This window comes from Pan paniscus, chromosome 1 (assembly GCF_029289425.2).
Source record: "Pan paniscus chromosome 1, NHGRI_mPanPan1-v2.0_pri, whole genome shotgun sequence".
Classification (NCBI taxonomy): Eukaryota; Metazoa; Chordata; class Mammalia; order Primates; family Hominidae; genus Pan; species Pan paniscus.
Genome location: NC_073249.2, coordinates 73,134,400 through 73,156,568, shown reverse-complemented (window position 1 = coordinate 73,156,568; position 22,169 = coordinate 73,134,400). Strand labels below are relative to the sequence as shown.

Below are 22,169 nucleotides of genomic sequence, written 5' to 3'. Positions count from 1 at the left end.
GAACTTGGCAAATTGAAGTCCCTCATCTGTAAAATGGGGGCAATGGTAATTTCTGTCTCAGAATTGTTGTGGTTAAATAAATTAATACAAACTATGTGTTGAGAGCCATGCCTGGAACATAAGGGCTTGGTTAATGCCTGTTGCTATTTCACCCTTCTGTGAAGATGTCATGTCACAGAAGGGAACCAGGACTTGCTCCAAAGATGCTGCCATCCAAACTGGCCAGGTCTGGCTCATGTTCCTCAGTCCCAAGGCCTTCTTTACCCATTCTAGTCCATGCAAACTCTCCTCCTGAATGCTTGTTGCATGTATATCAATGTGATATAACTTAGCATGAAACTATTTCTAGTGAGATTTTGATTCCACAGATTCCACATAACCACTATTCTCAACTAACTGTAATATTTTAGTTATTCTGCTTCTTAGGAGATAGAGATATGTGATTACAAGATAAATTCAAAAGAAGAATCCAGTAGAAACAAAACCTGCCCATTAACTTATGGGTTCAGCCCAATCCTTTTTACCTTCTCTGGCCACATACTCAGGGTATGGGATAGTGAGAAGTGGTTAGAAGGCTGATGATCTTAAAGCCCTTCGAGATAAACCTCGAGATGAAGATTCCGGGCACGGACCGTCAGAGCATCACAGGCCAGGTGACAACCCAGCCCATCTCCGCTTCACAGATGGGGCAGTGAGACCCAGAGAGGGAAAGTTACTTTCCTGACATTACACAGGGGCAGACTGAGACCCCAATCCAAGTACTTGGCTCCTAATTTGGTGTTATTTCCACTCTTCCAGGATGCCTCTGATTAATTTAAGCCTCTTACTGGAAAGCAGAAGAAAACATTTTAGAAGGAGTTTCAATAAGAAAATGTATGGCTTTAGTCCTTACTTAACCCGTGTCAATTCCTTAGATCACTTAGTTTCCTTGACCTTTCTCTTTCTCACTCAGGGGCCAAGCAGCCAAAGCTATTGCACAGCAGAGGTTGACCCAGAGGTCAGCTTTACACATCCTCTTTGAACACTGGGCTCTGAAGACTCACCTGGGTTCAATTTGAGAACACACAGACTGTTTCCTCTAGTTTCCTCTCAGACTCTCAAACCAGTGAGGGAAAAAAGAGACTCTGAGCCTTTAGGTTCTGATTGGCATAGTGTTTGGTTTTGTGTGGTCCCTGGGTTGCCTGACATCACCAACAAGTTGATTCTTAGAAAGCAGTCAGAGTCTCCTTGGGTTATTTGTGACCACATGGTAGAGACAAAAACAAAAAACAAAAAACATTCAGGTATTATTAAGTGAATATGAGTAGGATGTGTACATTGTAGCAATATAAGAAACACTGGACAAATACTAATGCTGTGAAAGTCATACAATGTTTCACTTTAAGGAAACCTGACGTGAACGTCTAACTTTAGCTGATGGATAAACTGAGAGGTCATGTTCATTGCAATAGGATTTTCTTCATGCTTGCTTTAAATAGTGTCTCCTATAATGTCCCTGGATCACTGAGAATATATTTAACACTATTTAAATACTTTCTAAGGGTAGTATTAATTCTATAAACTGTACCTGGTAACAGGAACCCCAAAGAAAATTTCTGAGAGGGATCTCAAAGTTATTTATTTGACTGAGAAAAGAAACATCCGGGAAATTGGTGTGGTGCTGCCAAAGAACCTTGAGAGAGATGGGGTGAGGGTGGAGAAGTGCTGAGGCATCCTGTTGTGGGTGCCACCGGGTCTCTGTGTCTCTTCCAGGACGACAGGTGCTGGGCACTAAGCTGTCTTATCAAGGTTAAGGAATGTGGCCCACTTCACACCCCCTAAGGTGTATGACTTCTTGGCTTTTGCATGAGCTATCCTCTGCATTTGGGGATGTAGATCCTGTTGTGCTACTGGAATTCCAAGCACATGAATTCCTATTTTTGTTTAGGTGGAAGATCATCTTGATAGAAAGAGAAGCCTACAGGTAGCTCTCCACTTCTGTTGAGGAACAGCCTCTGACATCTCACATTCTAGATGCCCATTATGGAAACTGCAGCCGGTTAGCCATTGGACATTGATGTGCCATTTATGGAATTCCATAGTCACAGGACCAGCAGAGAATATAGAATGCTCAGGAAATTTCACACTGGTTGTCCTTGAAGGTTATTAAAAATGATCGAAATGACACTCCAAAAAAATCACGTGTTTAAAATTACTCAGGAGGTTTCTCTTTCTCTCTCTCTGTCTCTCTCTCTGTTTTGGGGGTAATGACAAGACATAGAAAATATATTACTTTTTCAACTAAATAATTTAGTTGCAGGAAAAATAATTTAAAGTCGCTGAAATGTACTGAGATAATGGATGGTATTGGAGCAAAGTAATGACTCTAGAGAAAATTGTCCAAGATGAGTCGGGAGTGACAAGTCTGGTTATGACTCTTGATTCTTCCTGATCCCTAGTAGGTAATATCAAAGCAGATGAAAAGCTGGCATGCTTTCAGAGGGGGGCACTGTGGGCAGAGCTGTGCTAGGTCAAGTCAGTAACTGTTCTTGTTGTGGAGAGTGACTGGTGTATGTATGTGTGTGTGTGTTGGGTGGGAAAGGGTAATAAATGGATTTTTTTTAATTAGGGGAAGTGGAATTTTTAGAGTGTCATGTGACGCATCATTGTTTGAGAGGATACCATTGACATCTCTGCTAACTATCTCTTGTTGATTCAATCCATTAGTGAATTACTTATTTTTACCATAGGCAAGATGTTGGCCTTGATACAAATGAATGTGGAGAAGTACAAGGCAGGATTTGCCAGCTGTCAACTTATAATACAGTTGAAGATACAGGCCTATATATGTTAAAATGATAATAATATTAGCCAGGAATAATAATATGGAATATTTATTATGTGCTGAGCATAATAAGTACTGTTTTACATGTACGAATTAATTTTGTCTTCTCCAGGACCGTATAAATTAATACTATTATTATCTCCATTTACTGGATGGGGAAAATGAGGTATTGAGGATTTCTCTATGTTGCTGGAGACTGTACAGCTATTAAGTTTGGTTTATCTAGTAATTGAGCTAGTTGATCTAGCTGGTGGCTCTAGCCCCACCATTTGATTTTTTACCTAGGATATTGTTTACCATTTAAAAAAAATTTTTCAATTGACTGCTGGGCAGCTCCCTTTGGCTATTTGTGGGTCTAGATCAAGGCTTAGAGAGTTTGGGAAGTTGAGAATGGGGCAGACTTGTCCTGGGAGATTCTCATGAGGCTTCTGAAGCTATTGGCTACTCTCTGGAAGGCACATGATAACTCCAGGTTGACTACCTAGGTAGCTTTTACTGATCCCTGTGGGTTACTTTTTCTGCAAGAAAATACAGGGATGCTTTGCATAATGATGTGTTGGTTAACAAGACACCATGTGTACGATAGTGGCCACATAAGATTATAATACCATATTTTTACTGTACCTTTTCTATGTTTAGGTATGTTTAGATACACAAATACCATTTGTTTTACAGTTGCCTACAGTATCCAGTACAGTCACATGCTTTACAGGTTTGTAGCCTAGAGGCAATAGGCTGTACCATATAGCCTCGGTATGTTCTAGGTTTGTGTAAGTGCACTCTATGATGTTCACACAATGACAAAATTGCCTAATGACACATTCTTCAGAACATATCCTGGTTGTTAAGCAGTGTGTGACACCCAGGCAGTAGGTGTTGAGTGCCTAAAGCCATGTTTATTCTTGCTTGATGGCCAAGGAAGCTTCCTTAGGAAGGAGACCCCTGCTGCTCCAGATTTATCTGAGGTCAATGGCATGCTGGACCTGGTTCTTTGCAGCTGTGGGCTTCACAGTGACCCAAGCCCTTTGCTTTCTTGACTTTCCACAGTGTGCAAAATTCCTTTAATTAACCCCAAGCCCATGCAGAAATGGAAATGGTCAGTGGGCAAATATTTATCTATGTTTGTCCTCACATTGTCATTATTATTATAATTTTTTAATATAATCATTATAATTTTTAACAAATAAATCTGATTAGATCACCATCTGCCATGTCTTACCTCTGAAATCCTTCAGTGGCTCCTGATTTGTCACCCAGAGTGTAAAGTCAAATCTGGTTCACTCTTATTCAATGTCCTTTATGATCTACTCCAATGAACATATCTGGTTTTCATGCCAGTGCCCTGCATGCAGTGTGTGATTCACTCATGAATTTGTATATTCAACAAGTATTTATTAAATATGCAATATGTGCTAGGTTCTGTTCCAGGCACTGGAGATATGGCAGCAAACCAGGCAAAAATGCCCATAATTAATAACAGCTAACATTTTTGAGTTACTGTAGTTAGGCTTTATGTGTATTAATGTATTTAATCTTCAAATGAGGTAGATATATCATTAGTTTTATTCTAGAGATGAGCAGACTCAGATAAGTGGTTTATTGTAGAAGTTTAAAAAATACTTTTCCTGTAAATCTGTACTTAGGAAATTAACACCTATTTATTATTTTATACCATTTGGGTCAGAGCATACATATTGTCCCAGAACTTACTTTGTTTTCTAATAAGTAGGCTGTGAATATTTTCCTGTGTTCCTAAATATTCTTCTCAAGTGTGATTTTTTAATGGTAGGGTAGTATTCCATTGTTCAGATGGACTGTACTCTTTCTCTATTATAAATAATGCTGTTATGAACATCCATATTCATCCTTAGCTCTTGGATTGTTTCCTTAACAATGATTCCTAGAAGTGAAATTACAGGGCTGGAGCATGAGGCTGTTTTTGGCAAATGGTTGCTAAATGGTTTTCTGGAATGGTTTACTACCTTTCTCTCACTCCAGCAGTGCATGAGTGTGCCCTTTTCCCCACAGTGTTGCCAAATCTAGAGACTGTTATTGTTCTTCCTCTTTGCCAACTTAAAGGACAAGAGTTTTAATCTTGACTTCATTTGCATTTTCTTGAGACTAAAGACTGAAAATTTGTATTTCTTTTTTGAGTTACCCCATCAGTGTCTTTCCACCCTTTACTTTTTTTTCTATTGCTGTCACCCAATGTTACTGTGCAGGTGATATGTAAGTAGAGAGAAGTGTCCCAAATGGTCACTAGGGAAACACGTCAATGGGGTGTGTGTGTGTGTGTGTTTGTGTGTGTCTGTCATAAGTGAGGTGAAGGTAGGAGTGGAGACTAACCTGAGTATGTTGATTGTATTGAGCCACTAGATAAGTCTCTGTCCATTACTCACTGCTAACAAAGGCCCATCCTCAGGAAACAGATTGTGGTCTGCCCTGATTTGGAGTCCTGCTCCTCAGTGTATGGTTTGAGATTCAGCAGCATCAGTTTCTCCTGATAGTCTATTAGAATGCAGAATTTCAGGTGCCATTTGAGACTTGCTAAATCAGAATCTGCATTTATTCAGATCCCTGGGTTGTTCATATCCACAGTAAAATCTGAGAAGCTCCAGACTCGTCTTTCCGGAGGTCTGTGTGCAATTTCAGCTTGACTTCCGACAGGTGCTGCTGATTTTAGATAGTGTAGAAAATGTTGCTAAATCAGAATCTGCATTTATTCAGTTCCCCGGGTTGTTTGTATCCACAGTAAAATCTGAGAAGCTCCAGACTTGTCTTTCAGGAGGTCTGTGTGCAATTTCAGCTTGACTTCCAGATAGGTGGGGCTGATTTTAGATAGTGTAGAAAATGTTGGTGCTTCTGATTTAGCTCCCTGCACTTCCCCCATTCCTAATGACTAATAATAATAACTGTAAGAGTAGCTAATATTTATTGATACTGTGCCAGGAACCACGCCAACTACCTTCTGTGGGCATCATGTGCAGGCCACCTCTTCAACTCCTTTAGAATCTTATCCCCCATCTCACCATTCTATGTTTTCCTGTTCTCTCAGGCAATCACAAGAGCAAGCCCCATGCTCTCCCTGCAAATCTGCTTCATTGACTTCCACCCTGCACACGGGTGGCCTAAGGAAAGCCAGGGGAATCTCCTCTCCTGTTTTCTATTATCCTTGCACATGAAAGCATGACTATAATAAAAATAGACTGTAATGAGAAGGTGAAAAATTTACTGGAAAGGTGCTAGTGAAACAGTCCCCAGGAGGTTTTTCCGTCTCTGTGCTCTTATTTGTAAAAGCTTGGAGTCACAGACAAAAAGCTAAGCCTAATCCTGTCTTAGAGGAAAGTTATCTAGAACAGCTGAAAAACACCTCCCCAAGCTTCTTTTTTCACTTTCTCCCACTCTTCCTGCTCACACAGTCCTGCTCTCTGCCAGGTTTGCTTGATCTTTGATGGATGGTTTCTTTTCCTTCTCCTCCTTGGTTTTTTTATTCCCCTCTTGCTCTCTCTGGGGGGTCGGGGTGTTGGATAAGTAGTTCTGCAGAAGGCTGCACGTACATGTGTGGGACGGCTACAGGCATAACATCCTGAGAGGGACCTTGCCTCGTAGCTTGTTGATTTATGGTCATGACCTAACCTGGCCCTGTTTTTGCTCATTTTCCTCCTAAAAACAAACTTGCACCACACAGCATGTTTTTTTAGTTACCAGAGTTGATGACACTGCATGACTCCTCTGTTTTTTTGAATAGAGCTTCACCTTCCTGGAAGCTGATGGGGCTTCTTGGAGAAGCAGGACTCTCACTCCTAACTTTAATCCTCCCAGAGGTATAGAGCAGAACTCTGCCATGGGGGTTTCCTGGAAGTGAGACTCCATGGATGTGTCTGTGCCAAGAGCAGCATTTCTGCCTGGACCTTATCTTCATCTTCTGCCACCTTGGCTTGTTGTTAAATGATCTCCTCTGTGAGACTCTGCCATGGATAAATGTTCCCTCCAGAATGAGCCTTTGTCCAAGAAAAGCTGTCAATAAGATTTATCACATATGCTGTAATCTAACTGTGTAGGATCTAGAAGAAAGCATCTTAGTATGTGATGGCTGTGAAAAAGCTCATCTAACGTTATGGGGAAAATCAACCACATGTAGTTGCGGAGCAAGGGGCGTGCTCGGTCCCCTTGGATCATTCTTCTAGGTCAGATGCACTTGCAAGGTTACTAGGGTTCCCCAAGACTGGAGGGAAATGCTCCTTTTCTGAGTCAAGACTCTCATGACTCCATTTGACTTCAGGAGCAGAGTGGGAACAAGGAAATACAACCCATCCTTTCTTGTTCCTGTGGTAAATTCATAGATGTCTAAGATAGGCTCTTGTCATCAAGGGACTCTCAGATTTCTTCACAAATAGCAGCAGTTCAACAAGGCTCAGCAACCTGCAACAAGATCACTTTTACTAAGGTAGTCAAGGAAGACTTCATAGACAGGATGAAACTTAAGGTAAGTTTTGAAGGGCATATCCATAGAAGGGAGGCATTTCAGACAGAGAGAGATACGTATTGATAACATATATCAGGCCTATATAACCTCTCAGAAAGGGGCACTTTTTGCTTTTCCATTTATGTAAACACTCTGAAATAAGTTGGCACAATGTTCCTGAAATACCTGGCTTTGAGGAAGAAAAGGGTATGAGATGGCGCCTTTCCCCTTTTGTCGCTACCATAAAATAAGAACACCAAGGACAGGTGGATTTCTGACAGTTCTTAGAAGATATTTTTCTCACTTTTTAATTAACTGTTATAATTCCCAGGGTGGATTATACTTTTCCCCCTCATTAGGGTGGTGGGGGCACTGTTGAAGCATAACCCACTCTATCTGGTCTTGTGGTCAGGTGACTCCATTCTGTCAAAACCCACAGACAGAAGGTTCCAGTAGGGGAGAGGGGAGCTTTCTAGTAAAGAAAGGGTGAGCAATCAGAGCATTTGAGAGGCAGAAGCAGTTCCTAGCTGGGCTATCTCACTTTTCTTTTTGTTACATTCCCGTCAAATACAGATTTCTACTGTGCCAGGTACATACCAAATGGGGAACAGGAAAAAGGAGGAAGTGGGGATTGAAGCCGCTTGTTTGGAAGTGAGTTTTCTGTTGTATGCTCTTCCCATTAGCCCCTCCTTATCTTGGGGTCCTCTAGAAGTGATTACTAAATGTTACATGTCAAAAGCCTACAGGGCCACCCAGAAATTTTACCAAATGTTCGGCAAGGCAGCCTGTCAATTTAGTAATGGCCAACAGGGAGACATAAACAGCTGGGCCAGCCACTCTGTTCTTTCCTCCAAACTATTTCCTGGTGTGGATGTCAGTCTATACATTTTTTTGAGTCAGATCCCAGTCATCTGCAAGTAGTGGTCTGCAAATTTGTTAATGTCACACTCACCAGCCCATGTCACTCTTCTTGCCCCAAAATAACAATTAAGAACTAATTATTTAGTATTTAAAATGTTTTAGTGTAGTAGAAAGAGCATGGACTTTTTGTCAAATAGACTTGGTTTTGATACCTTACTGGCATTTGCTAACTGTGAGATGGTGGATGACTTGCTCAACTTCTCTGATTCTCAGTTTTTTGGTCTGATACACTCAGCTTATACATTTATGGTAGAGGTTAATAGAGTGGCACGTGTGCAGCATTTAGAGCAGCAGACATTTGCAATTTTTCGTTTAGCTTTTAAATCGATATGTAATAATTGTATATATTTATGAAGTATGTAGTGATCAAATCTGAGTAATTAGCATTTCCTTCATCTGAAACATTTATCTTTTTTTGTATTGGGAAAATTCAATATCTTCTCTTCTAGCTATTAAAAAATATATCATATATTATTTTAACCATAGTCATCCTACAGTTCTATAGAGCACTAGAACTTATTCCTCCTACCTAGCTGTAATTCTGTATCCTTTAGCAAATTTATCCCTATCTCCCTCTTCCTGCTACCCTTCCAAGTCTCTAAAACCTCTGTCCTACCTTTTACTTCTAAGAGATCAACTTTTTAAGCTTCTGCATATGAATGAGAACATGAAATGTTTAACTTTCTGTTCCTGGCTTATTTCACTTAACATAATGTCCTCCAGTTCTATCTATGTTGCTGCAAATGACAGGATTTCATTCTTTTTTATGGCTGAATAATATTAAATTGTGTTTATATACTGCATCTTCTTTATCTATTCATCCGTTGTTGGGCACTGGGGTTGATTCTATATATTGGCTATTGTGAACAGTGCTGCAAAACATACTGATTTCCTTTGCTTTGCATAAATGCCCAGTAATAGGATTGCTGAATTATAGGATAGTTCTATTTATAGTTTTATGAAGAACCTCCATGCTGTTCTCCATAGTGGCTGTACTAGTTTACATTCCCACTAACAGTATATAAGAGTTCCTTTTTCTCTTCATCATTGCCAGCATTTTTTTTGTCTTTTTAGTAATAACCATCCCAACTGGGGTAAAATGATATCTTATTGTGATTTTGATAGGCATTTCCCTGATAATTAATAATGTTGAGCAGTGTTTCATATATTTGTTGGCTATTGTATGTCTTCTTTTGAGAAATATCTGTTCAGATCATTGCTCATTTTTTCATCTGATTATTTGTACTTTTGCCATTGAAATGTTTGAGTTTTTGTATATTCTGGATATTAAACCACTGTTGGATGAATAGTTGCAACTATTTTCTCCCATTCTTTAGATTGTCTTTTCACTCTTTCCGTTGTTTCTTTTGCTGTGCAAAAGCTTTTAGTTCAATAGTTTTTTCATTTGTTGCCTGTGCTGTTGAAGTCTTATTCATAAAATCTTTGCCCAAACCAACATCCTGAAGTGTTTCCCCTATATTTTCTTCTAGCAGCTTTATCGTTTTGTGTCTTACATTTAGGTCTTTAACCCATTTTGAAATTTTTTTTAATAGGGTGAGAGGTGGGAGTCTAATTTCCTTCTTCAGCATATGGGTATCCAGTTTTCTGAGCACCATTTATTGAAAAGATTTTCCCTTCCGCAATCAATGTACTTGGTACCTTAGTCAAAAATCAGTTGTTGTAGATACATGGATTAATTTCTGGGTTCTCTATTATGTTCCACTGGTCTATTTGACTATTTTTATGCCAGTACAATGCTATTTTGGTTACTATAGCTTTGTAGTAAATTTTAAAGTCTGGTGGTGTGATGCCTCCAGCTTTGTTCTTTTTGCTCGGGATTGTGTTGGCTATTTGAGGTCTTTTGCAGTTGCCTGCAAAATTTTAGGATGGTGTTTTCTATTTTTATGAAGAATGTCATTGGTATTTTGATAGGGGTTGCATTGATATGTAGATTGCTTTTGTTAGCATGGTCATTTTCACAATATTCTTTAAATCCATTAATATGAGATGTCTTTTCATTTATTTGTGGCTTCTTTATTTCTTTCATCAGTGTGTTGTAGTTTTCCTTGTAGAGATCTTTTACATCCTTGGTTACACTTATTCCCAGGTATTTTATTGCTTCTGTAGCTATTCTAAATGAGATTCCTTTCTTGATTTCTTTTTTAGATTGATCGCTGTTAGCATATAAAAATGTTACTGATTTTGGTATGTTGATTTTGTATCCTGCACCTTTACTGAATTTATCAGTTATAAGAGTTTTTTTTTAATTTTTGTTTATTTTTTGGGGGGAGTGGAGTCTTTAGATTTTTCTTTTTTTCTTTCTTTCTTTCTTTTTTTTTTTTTTTGAGACGGAGTCTCACTCTGTCGCCCAGGCTGGAGTGCAGTGGCACAATCTCGGCTCACTGCAAGCTCCGCCTCCTGGGTTCGCGCCATTCTCCTGCCTCAGCCTCCCGAGTAGCTGGGACTACAGGTGCCCGCCACCACGCCCGGCTAATTTTTTTTTTTTTGTATTTTTAGTAGAGACGGGGTTTTACCGTGTTAGCCAGGATAGTCTCGATCTCCTGACCTTGTGATCCTCCCGCCTCGGCCTCCCAAAGTGTTGGGATTGCAGGCATGAGCCACCGCGCCCAGCCTAGGTTTTTCTTTATGTAAGATCACTTCATTTGCAAATGGACAATTTTACTTGCTTCTTTCCAATTTGGATGCCTTTTGTTTTCTTCTCTTGCCTAATTGCTCTGGCTAGGACTTCCAGTGCTATGTCAAATAAGAGTGGTGAAAGTGGGCATCCTTGTCTTTTTCCAGTTCTTAGAGAAAACACTTTTTGCTTTTCCCTGTTCAGTACGATATTAGCGGTCACTTATGGCCTTTATTGTGTTAAGGTACTTTCTTTCTACCTAATTTATGAAAGTTTTTATTATTAAAGGATGTTGAATTTTATTAAATGCTTTTTCCATAATATATTCGCTGAAATGAATAAATAATTTTTGCACCATTTTTGCATCTCTGGGATGAATCCCACTTGATCATAGTGTATGTTTTTTTTTTTATGTGCTGTTAGATTTGGTTTGCTAATATTTTGTCGAGGATTTTAACATCTATATTTATTGGATATTGGTAGGTAATTTTCTTTTTTTGCTGTATCCTTGTCTGGTTTTGGTATTAGGGTTATGCTGGCCTAGTAGAATGAGTTTAGAAGAACTACCCTACCTTAAATTTTTTTGGATTAGTTTGAAAATAATTCATATTAGTTATTTAAAGTTTTGTTTGAATTTTGTAGTAAAGCAGTGAAGACTTTTCTTTGTTGAGATACTTTTTAAATCACCAATTCAGTCTTGTTACCTGTTATTGATCTGTTCAAGTTTTATATCTCTTCTTGGTTAAATCTTGGCAGGTTGCATGGTCCAGGAATTTACCCATTTCTTCTAGGCTTTTTAATTTATTGAAGCATTCATAATAGTTTCTAATGATATTTTGTATTTCTGTGGCATGAATTATAACATCTTCTCATTTCTGATTTTATTTATTTGGGCCTTTTTCTTTTTTAACTCTAGCTAATGGCTTGTCCATTTTGTATATCTTTTCAGAAAACCAAGTTTTTGTTTCATTGAACTTTCTTAGTCTCTCTTTTGTTTATTTTTCCTTTTATTTTCATTTATTTCCTTCTATTAGTTTTTGGTTTTGTTTGTACTTGCTTTTCTCATTGTTTGAAGTGCATTGTTACGTTGTTGTTTTTTGAAATAGTTCCAATTTTTGATGTAGGTTTTTATTGCTATAATCTTGTCTCAATACTGCTTTGGCTGTGTTCCATAGGTTTTGGTATGTTGTGTTTCTATTTTCATTTTTTTGAGAAATTTATGTATTATCTTATTATTTCTTCACCCATTAGATATTCAGGAGTATGTTGTTTAATTTCCATGTATTTTTATGGTTTCAAAAATGTTCCTATTATTGTTATTGATTTTTCATTTTATTCCATTGTGGTCAGATAAGATATTTGATGTTATTTATTTTATTTGTTTATTTATTTTTTAGCGACATGGTCTCACTATGTTGCCTAGATTAGTCTTAAACTCCTGGGCTCAAGTGAGCCACCTGTCTTGGCCTACCAAAATGTTGGGATTACAGGCATGAGCCACTGTGTCTGGCTGACGCTGATTTTTAAAATTATTTTGAGGCTAGGCATAATGGCTCACACCTATAATCCTAGCACTTTGGGAGGCTTAGGTGGGAGGACTGCTCAAGCCCAAGAGTTTGAGACCAGCCTGGGCAACATAGTAAGACCCTATCTCCACTAAAAATTAAAAAATTAGGTAGATGTGGTGGCATACACCTATAGTCCCAGCTACTTGAGAGGATGAGGTGGGAGGATTGTTTGCACCCAGGGGGTTGAGGCTGTACTGCCACTGAACTCCAGCCTGAGAGACAGAGCAAAACCCTGTCTCAAAAAAATATTGTATTGACACCTGTTTTGTGTCCTAATGTTTTGCCAATACTGGAGAATGTTACATGTACTGATAAAAAGAATGTGTATTCTGCAGCTGTTGTGTGAAATGTTCTGTAAATTTCTGTTAGATCCATTCAGTCTATAGACCAGTTCAAATTTTATGGGCTTTTTAGTTGATATTACATCTAGTTGATCTGTCCAATACTGAGAATGGGTATTGGGGTCTAGCTCTACCTTTAGATCTGATAATATTTGCTTTATATATCTGGGTGCTCTTGTATTGGGTGCATATATACATACATAATTGGTATATCCTCTTGCCGAATTGATCCTGCTGTTATTTTATAATGCATTTTTGTTTTTTTTTTTTTTAGTTTTTGACTTAAAATCTGTTTTATTGTATGTAAGTATAGCTTCTCCTGTTCATTTTTGATTTCCATTTGCATGGAATATTGTTTTTCACTTTCAGTCTATGTGTGTCTTTACAGGTGAATTGAGTTTCTTATAGGCAACATATAGTTGGATCTTTTAAAAATCCCTTTGGTCAATCTATATTTTTTAGTTGGGGAATTTAGTTCATTTTATTGATTGTTTCTCATTGTTTTGTATATTCTTTATTTCTTACTTTCTCTCTTTTTGTTTATTTTTATGTTTGGCATGGTTTTCTGCAGTGATAAGGTTTAATTTGTTTCTTTTTCTTTCTTTTTTATTTTTTTGAGACGGTGTCTTGCTCTGTCACCCAGGTTGGAATGCAGGGGTGCCATCTCAGCTCAGTGCAACCTCCGCCTCCCAGGTTGAAGCAATTCTCTGCCTCAACCTCCTGAGTAGCTGGGATTACAGGTGCCCAGCAGCACGCCTGGCTAATTTTTGTATTTTGTATTTTAGTAGAGATGGGTTTTCACCATCTTGGCCAGGCTGGTCTTAAACTCCTGACCTTGTAATCTACCCACCTTGGCCTCCCAAAGTGCTGGGATAACAGGCGTGAGCCACTGCACCTGGCCTGATTTGTTTCTTTTTTGTGTATTTGCTCTATCTGCAAGTTTTGTACTTTCATATGTTTTCATGAACACATGCAGTTACTATCTTTTTGCTTCCAGAGGTAAGACTCCCTTAAACATTTCTTGTAAGGCTAATCTAGTGGTGATGAATTCCTCAGGTTTCTGGTTATCTGAGAAAAACTTTATTTCTCCTTCATTTCTAAGAATAGCTTTGCTGGGTATAGTATTCTCGGCTGATAGATTTGTTTGTTTTTTTTTCTTTTAGTACTTCGAATATTTCATTCCATTCTTTCTGGCCTATACATTTTTTGCTGAGACATCTGCAATTAGGCTAATGGGTATTCCCTTATATGTGACTTGGTATTATATTTTTCTCTAGCTATTTTTGTCTTTGACTTTTGGCAAAACTCAAATATGCCTTGGAGAGGACTTGTTTGGATTAAATATATTTGGAGATTTTGAGTTTATTGGATCTGAATGTCCACCCCTTTTCTAAGACATGAGAAGTTTTTCACTATTATTTCATTAAATAGGTTTCCTTCACCTTTTCTCTTTTCTTCTCTTTCTACAGCTCCCATAATGCCAATATTTGTTCACTTACTGATGTTTCATACATTTTTGTAGGCTTTTTATTCATTCTTTAAAATATATATTTTTTGTCTGCCTGAGTTATTCCAAAAGATCTATCTTCAAGTCCATAAATTCTTTCTTCTACTTGGTCTAATCTGTTGTTTAAGTTCTTGATTGTACTTTCTATTGTTTTATTCATTGAATTATCCAGCGTCAAGATATCTGTTTGGTTCTTTTGTATATTTCTTTATTGAATTTCTCATTCAAATAATGAATTTTTTTATTTTGTTTAACCATCTATCTCTCTCTTAATATCTATCTCTTATATCTCTTATCTATCTCTTATATCTCACTGATTTTCCTTAAGATTATTATTTTGAATTGTTTTCAGTACTTTGTATATTTCCTTATAATTGAATTTTGTTACTTTAGAATTGTTTTGTTCCTTTGGAGGTGTAATGTTTCCTTGATTTTCTATGTTTGATGTGTTCTTACACTGATTTCTGTGCATCCAGTAGAACAGTCACCTCTTCCAATTTTATGAAATAGATTTATAGAAAAAGGCTTATTTCTTTTTTGTGTGTGTTTGTGTGTTTTGTTTTTTACTTTTACATTTGTTTTAATTTACATCTTTGATAAAAATTATTCAAATATTTTGCCTCAAATACAATTCTATTTTTTTGGCAGCAAATCCAGGTAGGATTATTTTTTATTAGATTTTTTTCTTCAAAAAAAAATAGGGATACATGTGCAGAGTGTGCAGGTTTGTTACATAGATATTTGTATGCCATGGTGGTTTGCTGCACCTATTGACCCATCCTCTAAGTTCCCCTCCCTCACCCCCATACCCCAACAGGCCCTGGTGTGTGTTGTTCCCCTCTCTGTGTCCATGTGTTCTCAATGGTCAGCTCCCACATATGAGTGAGAACATGCGGTGTTTGGTTTTCTGTTCCTGTGTTAGTTGGCTGAGGATGATGACTTCAAGCTTCATCCATGGCTATGCGAAGGACATGATCTCTTTCCTTTTTATGGCTGCATAGTATTCCATGGTGTATATGTACCACATTTTCTTTATCCAGTCTATCACTGATGGGCATTTGGGTTGGTTCCATGTCTTTGCTATTGTAAATAGTGCTGCAATAAATATATGTGTGCATGTGTCTTTATAGTAGAATGATTTATATTTCTTTGGGTCTATATCCAGTAATGTGATTGCTGGGTCAAATGGTATTTCTGGTTCTAGATCCTTGAGAAATCACCATACTGTCTTCCACACAGGATGAATTAATTTACATTCCCACCAACAGTGTAAAAGCTTTCCTATTTCTCCACATCCTCACCAGCATGTATTGTTTCCTGATTTTTTAATAATCACCATTCTAACTGGCACGAGATGGTGTCTCATTGTGGTTTTGATTTGCATTTCTCTAATGATCAGTGATGTTGAGCTTTTTTTCATATGTTTGTTGGCCACTTAAATGTCTTCTTTTGAGAAGTGTTTGTTCATACCCTTGGCCCACTTTTTGATGGGTTGTTTTTTTTTTTTCTTGTAAATATGTTTAAGCTCCTCATAAATTCTGGATATTAGACCTTTGTCAGATGGATAGATTGCAAAAATTTTCAACCATTTTTTAGGTTGGCTGCTCACTCTGATGATAGTTTCTTTTGCTGTGCAGAAGCTCTTTAGTTTAATTAGATCCCATTTGTCGATTCTGGTTTTTGTTGCAATTGTTTTTGCCATTTTTGTCATGAAGTCTTTGCCCATGCCTATGTTCTGAATGGTAATGCCTAGGTTTTCTTCTAGAGTTTGTATGGTTTGGGGTTTTACATTTAAGTCTTTAATCCATCTTGAGTTAATTTTTGTGTAAGTTGTAAGGAAGGGGTTCAGTTTCAGTTTTCTGACTATGGCTTGCCAGTTTTCCCAGCACCATTTACTAAATAGAAGATCCTTTCCCCATTCCCTGTTTTTGACAGGTTTGTTGATCAGATGGTTGTAGATGTGTGGTGTGATTTCTGAGGTCTCTGTTCTACTCCATTGGTCTTTATGTCTGTTTTGGTAATAGGACCATGCTGTGTTGGTTACTGTAGACTTGTACTATGGTTGGAAGTCAGGTAGCGTGATGCCTCCAGCTTTGTTCTTTTTGCTTAGGATTGTCTTGGCTATACAGGGTCTTCTTTGATTCCATATGAAATTTAAAATAGTTGATGGGAGCAGCAAACCAACATGGCACACATATACCTATGTAATAAACCTGCACGTTGTGCACCTGTACCCTAGAAATTAAAGTATAATAATACACTTTAAAAAAAGAAATTTAAAATAGTTTTTTTTCTAATTCTGTGAAGAATGTCAACGGTAATTTGATGGGAGTAGCATTGAATCTATACATTACTTTGGGCCGTATGGCCATTTTCACAATATTGATTCTTCCTATCCATGAGGATGGAAGGTTTTTCCATTTGTTTGTGTCCTCTCTTATATCCTTGAGCAGTGGTTTGTAGTTCTTCTTGAAGAGATCCTTCATATCACTTGTTGGCTGTATTCCTAAGTATTTTATTCTCTTTGTAGTGATTGTGAATGGGAGTTCATTCATGATTTGGTTCTCCACTTGTCTGTTGTTGGTGTAAAGGAATGCTTGTGATTTTTCACATTGATTTTGTATCCTGAGACTTTGCTGAAGTTGCTTATCAGTTCAAGAAGTTTTTGTGCTGGGAAGATGGAATTTTCTAAATGTAAAATCATGTCATCTGCAAACAAAGACAACTTGACTTCCTGTCTTCCTCTTTGAATACCCTTTATTTCTATCTCTTGCCTGATTGCCCTAGCCAGAACTTCCAATACTATGTCAGATAGGAGAGGTGAGAGAGGGCATCATTGGAAAAAGACTTATTTCTATAGATGGGTCTTAGGGTGTCAGTTGGGTAGGATGTGTTGGCTTTAATTCCACATGGACACAGTAGTCTCTAGTCAGTTTCTTCAGCTGTAATTCGTGCTAGTGATTTTTGTATCTCAGTGGCCTAGGCTGCAAGAGTTTGTGGCAGCAGTGGCACAACTTTGCTGAATGTGTGCTTGCTGGGCTATTTCTTAGGTGGAGGGAGGGATGTGAGTGCACATAATGTCCATGGTAAGTCAGCTAGCTGGGGGTCTGGCTCACTGAGGTTGGGGCTATGAGCCTGTTACTCTAGCCAGGGGTGTGGGCATACAGCTGCTTGGCTGCCCTGGGGGTGTGTCCTTGAGGGGCAAGCCCACTGGGCTGTTTTTCAGGCCTCAAGAACAGGCACACAGTCATTTGGTCAGTCTGAAGATGTGTCTGCCCAAGGTGGTCTGCCAAGCTGTTTTTCAGGACTTTGTTGTGGGTAGGGGCATGTCCACCAGGGATAGAGTCGCACATAGTAGACAAATTATAAAAGATAATTCAAGTCTCTTTATCTCTTTTTGGCATAAGCAGCAGATATCCTGAGCATCAAGAAAAAACTCAAGTAATGGAAAGAAGCAGGATTACTACTTTACAGGGGCCACATTCCAAACTTTTTTTTTCATGAAACAGCTGTTTGTAACTCTATCTATAGTGTTCACTGCTTTATTAGAATTTTTCATAGTCTCTTTGGAGGACTATATTCCAGTTTGAGAGAAAACCTTTCTCCTTGAGGATAATTGACTCTATCAATTCCAAGTGCTGGTAATTATTGATAGTAGAGAACTGGATGCAAATGATGTTTGCTAAGACCCATGTGAGCATATTGCTCTGTTAAGATACACATGGTCTCTAAGTACAATTTTTGGAGTTGAGAGCAGGAATACAATTAATGAAATATCCTCCCTCAATTTACCTTGTCTCAAAACTCAGATTAAGTACAAGGTAAGGTGCTTAAACAGTTTTAAATTTAGTAAATATATATGATGGAAGCCATTTGAGAAAATGATTTTTACAGTTTTAAGATGATGTGGTCCAAATGTTTGGCTTCCACACTACCACCATCTTTTGAGTTACAACATTTGATCTGATTTTTCTAATCCATGGGCTATCATAGTTCAGTTTAGTGTTGAATAATTTCATAAATCATATTCATGTACTGGTCCCTCTGTTCTTTCCAAGAATGTGGCTTTGATGAATAAACAACAGTTATAACATGTTTGTTTCTATCTCATGTACATCCAAAATTATAAAATCTCAATGTTGCACAAACTCAAGAGTTTCACCAAGTATATTGTATTGGCTTGGACTTCATTGGTTTTGTCAGTCTTTACTCTGCTAGACTGGGAAGAAAAAGTCTCCTAAATGTGGGATTCTGTAATTTTTCCTTTGAAACAAACTTCATCTTGCTTTTGCTTAATGAGGTCAAGAAAGTAGGGCTGAGGGTCCCTCCCGGGAGCATGTGGGGACCTGTGCAGGCTACTCTATGACTCCAATTTGTAGCTAGAGAATGAAGAAGAGCAGACCTGGGATGGACACATTTTGTTCACAGGTACAGTTGGTCACTGGGTCCTCCAGTATACATGTTATGGCTGAAAACTCAGAGTATAGGCAATATTTACCCCCTTTTAAATTACAGAAAATGATATTATCAGCAAAGCAGCCACATTTAACTTTAGTAGTCAAAGGGAAAAGGAGACACTTGGCAGCTTGCAATTGCTTTCCTTTTTAGTCTTTACAGTAATGGAATCGACTCAAACTGGTTCATCAGAGCCAATTGTACACATCTCTTCCCAAACCCATGTTCAGTGACATCATACTGGTAACTTAAAATTGACCATTGTGGGAGTAATTTATATCACAGAAATTGGCAAATGTTGCAAATCAGGACTTGGATTTTTTTTTTAATCTTCAGAGGACCAGTTGTTAAATATTTACTAGCATACCACTGGTTTTATATCTAATTTGTTATTTCCTTTGATAACACATCATGAAACTCCTTCTCCTCATCACAGCTAATGTTTATTAATCACTTTATTTGAGCTGAACACTGTGCTAAGATACTTCACATGTGTTATTTTATTTAATTCTCACAACAACCTCATGAGGTTTAAGTCTCAGCTTGTGGTTGAAGATGCACAGATTTTATTTCTCAGGTAACACTTTCAAATAAGGAAACCAGAGCTCAATAAGGTGATATAACTTTTTTTTGAGATGATACAGCATGTAAGTGGTAGATTGTAGAATATAATTTCTGGCTGACTCATGCTTTTAACCACATGCACTATGGTCTTTCCCAGCATAGGTTTTGTAGAAAACTGTTCTGGGCTCAAAATAATGATATCTTGGTTCTAGTGCACTCTCTGCACCCAGTCTGACACCTAATCTCTCAGAGCCTCAGTGTCTGCATCTATAAAATAAGGCCAATGATAATAACTCCACCTGCCTCAGAGGATGGTTTTACCACTTAAATAATAGTATACAAAAGATTTATTTGGAAAGCTTAAGGACTATATAAATGGGAGATAACATTACAGGCTAAGTAAAAGTAAATATAGTCACACACATGCACACACACACACACACACACACAAAATTCCAGTGTAGAAGATTTGGCTGAAGTGAGTAATTTATATAAAGGCAGGTTCTGAGGACTCTTATAATGAATATTACTGGGTAAACTGGCAGGATGTTCGGCTTGGCAATACCTGATCTTATCTCTTGGAATTCTTTGGCTTTGGCACTCTCTAGCCTTCCCAGACAGTCTGACTGGTGATCAAGGTAGCCCTAATCTCATGGGCAGATTTGGATGGTGGATGCCTTCTAGGAATCAAATTGTTAACAAGACAGGTCAGTGTTGGGAAGTTGACATTTAATGACTTTAGGGAGAATTTCTGCTATGTTATGACCATGTTTTAATAAAGAGGTCCTTTTGCTGCTCCCAGAGCTATTTATACTTTCAATAGTCAGCGTATTCCATTGTTATTAATTTCAGGTTTATTTTCTGCACTATATTGAACTCTCCATGATATCATATAATTATTTGATCACTATAGAATCTCCAGCACCAAGTACTGAGATTAGCAGATAGTATTGCTTTGTAAATATCTACCAAACTTGCACTTGCATGGGTGGGCTAACTTAGTCTGTTTCTGTGCACTTATTCATAACAGGTCCTCGTTTATCCTAACTACTTCTCATTCCGTTAGTTTGCTGAATTAATGAACAAGTATGTATCACTGTTGCATAGGCACCTTGGACAAATCTAAGATGCGTGATCTAGTATAATTTTTAAACAAATGATTTAAAAGAATTTCAGATGATTTTTACATTTTCATGTCTGATTTAACTTACCATTGATATCAATCTTGCTAACTTTCCTTCACTGGATGAAAAATACTAAGGCTCTCAACTTCTGTCTTCTGCATTTCGTTCTACTAAGTTCAGTGAGGAATTTGATTTCTTTTGTAATATGGTATAAGCTCTCAATATGGCTTCAAAATAGTCTGTATTTGTGAAAGCTTCACATGTGACTGATCCACAACTAGAGTTGCTGGCATTGAGTTAGAGAATTCTATTTGCTAAGTATGCCTTTTTAACTGGAAGGAGTGCAGGATAGTGCTTCAGCAACTATGTACTCTATTTTCCTACAGATGAAGTATGAACAATGGTAACAAAGCAAGTAAAATGTAGTTATCTAAGCACCTAGTGAGGTTCTTCATTTGCTGCTTGGACATCTTAATAAATTAGAGAGCAAATAATCATTACTTTGGTAATCATTCAAAATAATACTTCTACATACTGGCTACATCTCACAAGTAATATAGATGATCTTAGTGGTCTTGGCTATAAATCTTTTTTGATGTAATTTCTAAAACTTACACTAATCAGAACTAGACTGGTATAATCAGAGTGGTCCATCTTCTATTTAGTATTTCAAGAAGTTAGAAATATCATTTCAGATACATTATTAATAACTTTATACCTTTCTATGAGACAAATAAGAACAATTATATTTTTGATAATAGACTAGAAGTTCTAAGGACAGCAAATTAAAGTGTTTAAAATTGCAAGTAGATGTCTGGCAGATAATCATGCTAATTATCTGGTAACTTATATGTCAAGCCTAACAATTTATATCTGAACGCATACATCTACCTGTGTGTATGCATCAAATATAAAGTAACCTCCCCAGTACTTTCTCTTAAAGATCAGCAAATAGCTGATAGATTAGTAACTCCATGGTCCCGATATTCAATATTGCAGCCCATGTGCTCATAGGTCAGATAGATAATTAAAGCTACTTAGTACTTATTAAAATAAATGGACCAGGAGAAAATATGAATCAGGGAACTTAGTATTAATCTCACTAGATTTGTTTGCTTTTTTGAAAATCCTCTCAATACAACAGTTTGTAGAGGAGTATTCCTTACACTTCTTTAACAGATAGACCCCAGTGTGAAAACAATAATGACAACTAAAACCCCAAAACCAAAATCAGAACACCCCATTGTACTGTAGCTAGTCATCACTAGTAATTCAAAGTATAGTTGTTAGAATTACTGGGTTAGGGAGGAAATATTTTTGCTAAAAAGTACTTTTATTTTATAAACCATGAGTTATTAATTTATGCTGAAGACAGAAAAGATATTCTATCACTTTTGGAAATATAGCCACTTGTAAAGCACTTGCCTGCCATCAGAATAGGAAGCCTCATGGCTTATAAATCTAGACTGTCTAAGGAGAATTATTGTTGGACTGGATTGTATAGGAGGTCAGGGAACAAATAAAAGTCTTATTTAACAAGCTTGGGGAGAATGACTCTTGATGTTTACCCAGGTATCTGATCCAAAGACTAGTATATTTTTCCATCATTTATTCATCAGTGCAAGCAATATTTATTAAGCATTTCCTATGTGATGTACTGACTTCATGTGATTTATTAGTAAAAGCTATTCCTGAGAGACTATGTACTAGAAGAGGTACTGAGGAGGAGATGGTGGGTAAACTGAAGATGGGTTACTAGGAACAT

General features: G+C 37.6%; 1 protein-coding gene across 1 annotated transcript in view; it reads left to right on the top strand.

The window, feature by feature from the left end:
• The window catches only part of PAPPA2 (pappalysin 2), a 642,477-nt gene that overhangs the window by 359,226 nt on the left and 261,082 nt on the right, over positions 1–22,169 (top strand). The gene's annotated exons all lie outside the window — the stretch shown is intronic.